The 9,660-nt window shown below is 51.8% G+C and overlaps 1 non-coding gene across 1 annotated transcript; it reads left to right on the top strand.

The window, feature by feature from the left end:
- The first annotated feature begins 2,961 nt into the window (after positions 1–2,961).
- On the top strand, positions 2,962–3,034 carry TRNAW-CCA (transfer RNA tryptophan (anticodon CCA)). The gene has a single exon. It is a non-coding gene; the product is annotated as a tRNA-Trp (tRNA).
- Positions 3,035–9,660: the final 6,626 nt, after the last annotated feature.

Here is a 9,660-nt window from a genome sequence, read left to right on the forward strand (position 1 = left end):
CCCCCCGCCGGCCCCAGCCGGGCACCCCCTCCGCCCAGTCCTCGCCTCCCAACTTTGATTTAGGAGGTCGCCTGGTCCCTCCCCTTTCCCTCCGCAGCTCCCCAGCGCCTCTATGCAAATAAGGTTCTCAGCTATTGGCAGCCGCGGTGGCCAGGAGGGAGAGATGGGCGGAGCCTGGGGGGGGCTTGACAAGATGGGGAGGGGCTTGGAGGGTAAAGAAGTGGAGGGAGCAGTTTTACCTGAAAAACCCGGAATCAGGGCGTGACAAGGTTGAAGGAAGCCTCAGGAGATCATATTCGAGTCTGGAAGGGCTGGGGGGGAATAGAAATAGGTTGGATCTGCAGAAGGATAGCTGAAAGTGAGATAAAGGTAGGACTTCCTGATCGCGACGTGAAGAATGGGGACACTTCCGCCCAATTAATTGGATGTCTCTCTGACCTGGAGACACTCTCCCCAAATGTGTCTCTCCTCGGACTATGTAGGGGTTTCCTCAGCAGGGAGTGGACAAATGAACATCATGTGTCAAAGGCCAGCCCTGTCCTGGAAAGCAGGACAACTATAGTGTTTTCCAGTCTTGTTGCCTGGACTTCAGCAGAGAAGAGGCCTCAGTCCCCACACTTGAGGTCCCCAAACCTCTCCAAGACATGCCCCCTCCTAAAGATCCTACCACAAATGGAGTTAGATGGGGGTAGGGAGAGGTGAGGGGGAAGAGGTTTCTTACCCTCCAAGGTGCCCTCTGTCCACTTGGCCTGAAGCTAATGCATGTCACCTACCTATTTCCCGAACTTCCCGTACCTCTCCTCCTGCCTCTTCTGGCCCTGAAAAGGTCTAGCTTCATCTCTGGGCCTATCCAAGAAAATGGAGGTAGGTTGGAGGTTGAGAGAATCCTTCCCTGGGTGTGGGTGGAGAGACTTCTGGGTCTAAGTCTCCTTCCTCCTCATCTGCTGTGGGTGATGAGATGAGGGGTGGGTGGCACTCAAGAGGGTCCTGCCTTTATGCCAGCCCTGGAGGAGGGGCTGAACCTAGTGTTCCCTCCTCCGCCCACCCTCCCCCCATGCACATAGCCACTCATGCCATCTATCTCCTCCTGAGGATAAGCTCACAGGTGGAGCACTGCTCAGGTTACTGCGTCCAGGAATAGAGATTTATTTGCCACTGGCAGAATTAGGACAAGGGCCGACGGGAGGGTTTGTGGTAGTGGGAGCTTAGTCCCCTCCCCCTCCATATCCACACACTGCAGACTCTCTGAGTGCTAGCTTTCCTGAAAGGAGTTTGAATAGAACCTGGCCTCAGCCCTTAGACCACTTTCCCCAAAGGCCCATTCATTACCAACTGCTCCCCTCTGAGGGCCACCCTCCTCCCTCCTGCCCAGCACAGGTCAGCCCAACGACCCCCACCTAGGCAACTCAGACTTAGAAATGCTTGGAGCACCTGAGATGGGGTCATCAGCCCTCTATCTCTACCTGTCCTGGGCTGGAGCAAACAGGGGCTTCGTCTGTGTTTGTGAGGCCTCCTAGGGGGAGGTACCCCTGTTTCCCTCCAAAGAGAAGAGGCTCTGGGTTCTTTCGAGTCCAGTACCTGTGTAGTCACTAATTCACTTGACCCTGGGTAGGTAACTTTTAAAGCCTTGATTTCTTCATCAGCAGAATGGAGATTGTGCCTACCTCACTCCCGGGAGAATGAACAAGACAGTGTAGTACCCCACTTAGCCCAGAGAAGACAGGCACAGAAAGTTCATTTTCTTCTTTCTCTCCTTTCTTCTGGGAGATTTGTCTCTTCCTAGGTCTTTTTCTGAGGTAGAGAGAAGAAACAGCTTCCTTCCCTCACTTTCCTCGGCTGTCTGGAGCCTGTTATTCCATGAGAGAACTCACCCAGGAGACTCTGACTAGACGTGGGAAAGAATTCCCAGGGGAATCAGTGGGGAAAGGCAGGGAAGTCGGTGGGCCCTGGGGCCCATCTGGTCTGGGTTTTAGAAATCTGAGGTGGGGCAGCTGTGGAGGAGGCAGGGGGCTGGAGCCCATGACCTCTGGATGTCCTTTCTGGCCTGTGGCCTTCCTGTTTCAGAGCGGTCTTTAATGATCTAAGTCTGAGTCACTGTCTCAGTGCCAACAATTCCCAATGCAGTGGCTCAGAGATGGGGCAGGAGCAACTGGGCTAGCTTCTCTAGGAGGAACACTGTCCATCTTAGATTTGGAGGGCAGAAAGGAGGGGATGTCAGAGCAAGTGGCAAGGTGGTCCAGGAGGATGAGTGGCAGCCATACTCTCAGAAGGGCTCTCAGACCAGAAGTCATAATAGAACTACCAGGGGGCCTCTTACTAGGAGAGCTGAGTGAATGAGCATGGGCGCTGGGCTCTCGGGAGCCTGGGGACAGAGGGATGGATGGAGGGATGGACAGATGGCTTCAAATCTGCATATGGCACAATGTCCAGCACATTAAGAGCACCTGGTCCTCATCCTGGTCTGCCCTTTTTTCCTGCTCTGTGACCTTGGGCAGAGAGCTATCGGTCTCTGGAGGGTCTTTGGTTTCCTTGTCTTCTGATTGGCAGAACTGGACTAGATTAGTTTGAAATGGAGTTGGATTAAATGGGGGCAATAATTGTATATCTCTTAGTGTTCTTTTGAGGATTAAATGAGTTAACATATGTAAAGAGCTGGACAGAGTAAGTGCATGATAAATAGTTATTATTATTATTTTATTTTAAAAAAATATTAAAGGGCTTCCCTGGTGGCTCAGTGGTTGAGAGTCCGCCTGTCAATGCAGGGGACATGGGTTCGTGCCCCGGTTTGGGAGGATCCCACATGCCGCGGAACGGCTAGGCCCATGAGCCATGGCCGCTGAGCCTGTGCATCCGGAGCCTGTGCTCCGCAATGGGAGAGGCCACAACAGTGAGAGGCCCGCGTACCGCAAAATAAATAAATAAATACATAAAAATTAAAAAATATTACGGATTCTTAGGACTTCCCTGGTGGTCCAGTGGGTAAGACTCTGCGCTCCAAATGCAGGGGGCCCGGGTTCGATCCCTGGTTGGGGAACTAGATCCCACATGCATGCCGCAACTAAGAGCCTGCGTGCTGCAACGAAGATCCCTCGTTCTGCAACTAAGACCCGGTGCAGCCAAAATAAGTATATAAATAAATAAATGCTAAAAAAAATTTTTTTAAGGATTCTTAACCTTGGGCTTGTAGGTAAGTTTCAGGGAGTTCGTGAACCGCTTGAAGCTGTATAAAATTCTGGAGAATAAGCATTTTCTGGGGGACAGTCCAGAGCTATCATCTGCTCCTCAGAGAATCTTAGATTCCCAGAAGATTAAGAACCTCTGGCCTAAATGACCCAGGGCCCCTCCACTAAGGTGTTGAGATTCTCTTATGTGAGGGATTGCCTCTGCCATAAGGACCGACCTATTTTCTTCCACAGACACCTTCAGTTCAAGCCCTTCCCTGCTGTGGCCTCTGCCCCCATGGGTTACCAAGGACAGCCCAAGCTGAGCACATGAGTGGCTGGCCTCTCCCTCCAGCTTTAGAATCGGGGCTCCTAGGGTAGGGAGGTTCATCATGGTTGAGGCCAAGTCTGGGTTCTCATCTCCCAGCTCGGGAGAGGAAGAGGACCCAACCTCAGTGGGGCTGGGGATGCCAAGAACACAGTGAAAGGTCTGGCCTTGCCCAGTCTCCCCTACATCCCTCTGCCAGCCCACCCCAGGGCCTCAGAGGCAGATACCGCTCTAATGAGCTAAGGCCCATGGCAGGCATCGGTAATTATGATTTTACAGAAATATAGAAGGCTCTTATGCAAGTGCCTGACATACTTCCCAGCTGTGGCATCTGCGACAGCCAGGTCCCCAGAGGCTGGAGAAGGGCCCTTCCACCCCCTGCTGCCAACAACCCTTGGAGCTTGGGACACTGGCATAAAGCCACCTTCCCACTGCCTGTGGCACTGTCCCTAACACGCCCTGGGTGAGCTGTTCCCTCTGTCTGTGCCCCAGGCTCCCTGGAGGGGAAAAACATGGGCTCCAGTGTGTGCACCCCTCTCCCTACCCTGCCAAGTCGAGGCTGTCCAGGAGACCTGTTTCCATGGGAGGGGGATAATGGTTTTGGGGATGTTTCCCTTTCTCTCAGTAAGAAAACCTCTCTTTCCACAAAGATGTCCCCTTCTATTCTGTTTCTTTTCCCCTTGAGTCTGGGGACATAGGGATGACAGCAGCCTGTGGTGGGGGTCACAGCCCCTGGCTGCCCCTCCCCAGGCCCTATGCCAGTTTGCCCACCCCCATCTCCCATGCCTCTGATAGTGTCCTGAAGCCACCCCTTTCTTTCCCTGGTCCATTCCCCATACCCACCCACAAAGCATCTGTTACCAAGGTAACAGCAATGTCATCACTTTGGCGTGAGCAAGGAGATGGAGCCCAGTGGATGGGATGGGGCTGTTAGGGGTTAGAATTTTAGAGATATGAGCACTGAGGGCACCCAAACTCTTAAAGGAGGATATTTGGCTGCAGAGGGGCCCTGGGCACAGACTGGGCTTCAGGGTGCTGCTGAGAGCTGGTGGAAAAGAGGAAGGATGAAGTCTGGAAGCAACTGGATCTGGGTGTTAGGGGTGAGGGTGACTGGCTTACTAAGTGGGAGAAGCGTGAGGGTGATGATGCCAAAGAGATGTCAAGGCAGGGAGGATGGAGCCTGCCTGTAACTCCTCCTTTGGGATTCAGCTTGTTAACTCCTCCTGGGGAGAGGTTTTCTGGCTGGGAGAGTCTAGACCCAGTGGAAACAGCAGCTGGAGATCCTGGGGCCAGCCTGGGTCCACACTGCCCCCTGCAGACTACACAGAAAACAAGGTTGGATGTCTTCCAGGGAGGAGTGTGTAGGTGGGGGCCTTTGAGGGTCTACATTTGAGACATCTAAGCCATGTGGTCCTACTAAGTGCCTAGAGAGGCTCTGGGCACCCGGTTTCCTGCATTTGAGGCCCTCCTGTAAATCCTGACCCAGAGAGTGCCCTCCTGCCCAGAGGATCCCTCTGAGCAGACTTGGGGGCAGGAAGCAGGAAGCAGCAGGGACAGAGCTGCACCTTCTGCTGAGTTGACAGAGGCCATCAAGAGGACTAGAAGGCAGAGGGGCCAGAGAATTCTAGGCAGATTCAACAGCCTGGGCAAAGGCACGGAAAAGACTGTTCTGGAAGTTGCCGGTAAGCAAGGGAGAGAGGGAGTGGTGACAAGGAAAGGCAGAAAAAGGTGGACAAACAGCCTTGGATGCTGAGCCAGGAAGATGCGTTTTCCTGCACAAACAGGCTTCTCAGACTCGCTCATTGGAATCCAGGTGAACCATCCAGGGGTACCATGGAGGCATGCAGGGCGGGGGGCAGGTAGGCAAAGTGGTTCACTCAGAACTTGAAAGGAATTTAAAAACATGTCTCTAGGGCTTCCCTGGTGGCGCAGTGGTTGAGAGTCCGCCTGTCAATGCAGGGGACATGGGTTCGTGCCCCGGTCCGGGAGGATCCCACGTGCCGCGGAGCGGCTGGGCCCGTGAGCCATGGCCGCTGAGCCTGCGCGTCCGGAGCCTGTGCTCCGCAACGGGAGAAGCCACAATAGTGAGAGGCCCGCGTACTGCAAAAAATAATATTAATAAATAAAAAATAAAAATAAAAACATGTCTCAATATTAAATGTTTGTGCAAGCCTTGCGTTTGAGTCCAAGAATATCTGTGTTGGTTTTCCTACCAAAAAATGATTTTAAGCACTATGGCATGCCACAGATGCCCTGGAATATGGGCATGGTTACCCAGGTGTTTCCATAGCCCAGCTTGAGAATAGCGCTGCCAGTGATTATGGTATGGTCATTCCTGTGTCTTAGGAAGATCCCTCTGTCTCCCAAGGACAGCCACATGGAAACAGAGCCAGAGTAGTGGGCTCAGGGTCTTCTGGCCAAAGGCTTCATTGCAGGGATGGCCTGGAAGGAGTCCTGTGTCTTGGTCTGGGTGCAAGGCAGTGAGGTGACTCAGGTTCCAGCCCACCCTCACTAGCTAATAACCTTGGACAAATTGCATAGACTGTAACTGGGGACCTTCTTACTTCAAGGGGTGGTTGTAATGTGCAGTGGGACCTGGAGGATCGCACACCCCTGAAAAGCTGCTTCCCTTGCCTGCAATGCCTTTTTTTTTTTTTTGCCACGCAGCTTGTGGGATCTTATTTCCCCGACCAGGGATTGAACCCGGGACCTCAGCAGTAAAAGCGCAGAGTCTGGACTGCCAGGGAATTCCCTCCTGCAGCCTCCACTGCTGCTCATCCCAAGGAAATTGTCAAGTCATAGCCATCCTTGAGGAGACAAAAATCCCGTTTCCTGCTCCTCCTGCCATTATTAATACGCCCCCCCCCGCCCCCATCTATCAAAACAACAGCAGACCAGCCACTGTCATTCATATTTACTCATCCTCAGGGCTCACAGCCCAGGACTGGAACAGAAAGTATTTTTCCCCATTTTGCAGTTGAAGAGGCCGAAGCTCAGAAAGGCCAGGGGTCCCTGCCATCCAGGTTCCGGGGTCTGATTCTTCTTTGGGAGCTGTTAAATAAATGAATGCATGAACGATGAACACTGCCCCTCATCAGCCCCTCTTTCTTTGGGGGAGGGTTGGTAGACCTCATTCTCCAGCTCCCCAGGTTGGACTGTTGCCTGGTTAATTTCAGAGTTCCACACACATCTGTCCAGCAGAGTGGTCATAGTACAGTCATTAGGAGCAAGGACTGTAACCTGGTGGCCTGGGTTCAAACCCTGGCTGTGTCTTCTCTTAGCTGTGTGACCTTGAGATAGTTACTTAACCTCTCGGAGCCTCAGTTTCACCATCTGTATAATGAGGGGGGCGGTGATAATAGAATAATAGAAAAAAAATAGCATCTGTCTTAGAAGATAGACTGAAAAGCACTCTGGAGTCATACTGAGCACTGAAGAACTGTTTGCTAAATAAGCAGACCCTCTGCATTTATAAGTGTTATATAAATAAACCTACACTTTTAAGTGTTAAATACATAAACCTGTATGATGTACTAGGCACTGGAGATATGTAGAGAAAAAGACACCTACATTTACTGAGGGCTCATTATCTCATTCATTATTATCCAGCCCTGTGGGGCAGAGGTTCTCACCATCCCCCCCCCCCCTTTTTTTTTTTTTTTTAAGCCCACCATCCCCTTTTTATAGTTGCAGCACGAAGCTCAGAAAGGTTAAGTTACTTGCCTAAATCCACCTAGTTGCACTTGCACTCAGGGTCTATCTAGAGGTATGTTTACCTCTTAGTCCCTACCCTCAAGGGGCTTCCACTCTGATGGGAAAACAAACATTAGCCAAAGTACATTAAGAATAAACTGCATGGGCTTCCCAGGTGGCGCAGTGGTTGAGAGTCCGCCTGCCGATGCAGGGGACACGGGTTCGTGCCCCGGTCCGGGAAGATCCCACGTGCCGCGGAGTGGCTGGGCCCGTGAGCCATGGCCGCTGAGCCTGCGCGTCCGGAGCCTGTGCTCCGCAACGGGAGAGGCCACAACAGTGAGAGGCCTGCATACAGCAAAAAAACAAAAAAACAAAAAAACAAAAAACAAAACAAAAAAAACAAAAACAAAAAAAAAGAATAAACTGCACATCAGACGACTGCTGTGAAGGAATTTGGTGAAGGGCAGAGGAGGGATGTGGGGAACATAAATGCCAACTGGCTGGGTTGCAGGAAGGGTTTTAAGAAGGAGGCAGTAAGTTTGAAGCGTGAACAGAGTACCTTTCCAAGGTGAGACTTACTGGTGGTGAGAGGGACTCTCAGGAATAAACGATTGGAGACTTAGAGCCAGACTTGTGCATCCTCAAACTCTAGGGGTGTGCTGTTTAGTGTGGTGCCCTGTGGAGCTGCACACCCAGAGGCCTTGGAGACAGTTTGCTGGAGAAAAGGACCACCCTCCTAGGGTGGGGGCATTCGTGTACACAGACACACAGAGCACACAGGGATTGCCATATGGTATTGCCAGCTTCCTGCGTGTGTGCATGTGTGTCTGAAAAATCGTGCTCTCATCCATTCCTTTTAGGGAAGGGGAGGGTTGGACGAATTGGGAGATTAGGATTGACATGTATACACTACCATGTGTAAAATAGATAGCTAGTGGGAACCTGCTATATAGCACAGAGATCCCAGCTCGGTGCTTTGTGATGACCTAGATGGGTGGGAAGGGCCGGGGGTGGGGTGGGAGGGAGATCCAAGAGGGAGGGGATATATGTATACATATAGTAGCTGATTCACTTCATTGTACAGCAGAAACTAACACAACATTGTAAAGCAATTATACTCCAATTTAAAAAAGATAAAAAAATAAAAATCATTTCCCTGGAACTCAGTGCCCAGACCTTTTGACCACTAATGTAGGGGTAACAGTGGTCCCTGAGCCCTGGATAGGTTAGGATTCCACCCACCCAGGTACCCTGCCCCAGGTCCCACACACTAGTGTGAGGGAGGGAGGGAGGGAGAGAGAGCCTGGTACATACTAGGCACTCAATAACATTTTGTTGAATGAATGAATGAATGAGGACCACTCCCCTCAGCCTCTGTTTCTCTGAGGGAGTGGTAGGCTTCACTGTCCACCTCTCCAGGTTGGAATGTTGCCTGGGATAGAAGACAAAACAAAACGATACATTTTGGTTAGAGGAGAAAGACACTGACTTATTTCTCAGCAATTTTGACAGATAAAAACTTACTTCCTTGGCTTAGGGAACCCCAAGGGTATTATTAGGATCGTGTTATGCCATGGCCTAGAAAATGATAGAGCATTTGGGGTATGAAATTCATCTGTGTTGGGGGAAGTTTCTGGGACAGTCATGTCTGTACCCCCAGAACTAGCGAGGGACACCGCCAAGGAGGCTGGGGCCCTTAGTGGTGTCCTCACTACCCCAAGGGAAGCTCCTGAGGTTTAAACACTGGGATAAGATGCAACTCCACAGAATTTCCTTGGATACTCACTGCCACACTGAGTGGGAGGGAGGCTTTGCTCCTATTTTACCGATGAGGAAAGTAGGTTCAGAAATGTGTCCTTGCCTCATGGGGGCCTCAGACCACCCAGAGCCTGAGACTCCTCTGAGAGTGGGGAGCCTGGACCAGAAATTTCCTGAGGTCTCTCTGGGCCTGAGGATGGGCTGTTTATACCCTGTGCTATGCTGGCCCGGGAGGTACAGCGAATGGGTCTGGTGGGGGCTCTGAGTGACCAGGTTCTGTCTGCCTCACGCCTGGCTTCTTTCCTTGGAGAGACAGAGCCAAGGAAAACCAGCAACAGGCCCAGCAACACCTCTTTGGGGACAGAAGCCCAGAGACTCTGAGATGGGTGGAAGGAGGGAGTAGCAGCAAGAGTAAGGGAGAGGTGGGACTTCCCTGGTGGTCCAGTGGCTAAGATTCCGCGATCCCAGTGCAGCAGGCCCGAGTTCGATCCCTGGTCAGGGAACTAGATCCCACGTGCCGCAAGTAAGAGTTCGCATGCTGCAACTAAAGATCCCACCTGCCAGCAAAGAAGATCCCGCATGCCACAGCTAAGACCCGGTGCAGCCAAATAAATAAATACATATTTTTAAAAAATATGAGTAGGAGAGAGGGGGCGCTCAGAGGGGGAGGGGGAGGGTACAGACGGCTTTGGAGGTAGAGGACAGGCTGGGGGGGGGGGG

Source organism: Lipotes vexillifer, unplaced genomic scaffold (genome assembly GCF_000442215.2).
Source record: "Lipotes vexillifer unplaced genomic scaffold, Lipotes_vexillifer_v1.1 scaffold591, whole genome shotgun sequence".
In the NCBI taxonomy this organism is placed as follows: Eukaryota; Metazoa; Chordata; class Mammalia; order Artiodactyla; family Lipotidae; genus Lipotes; species Lipotes vexillifer.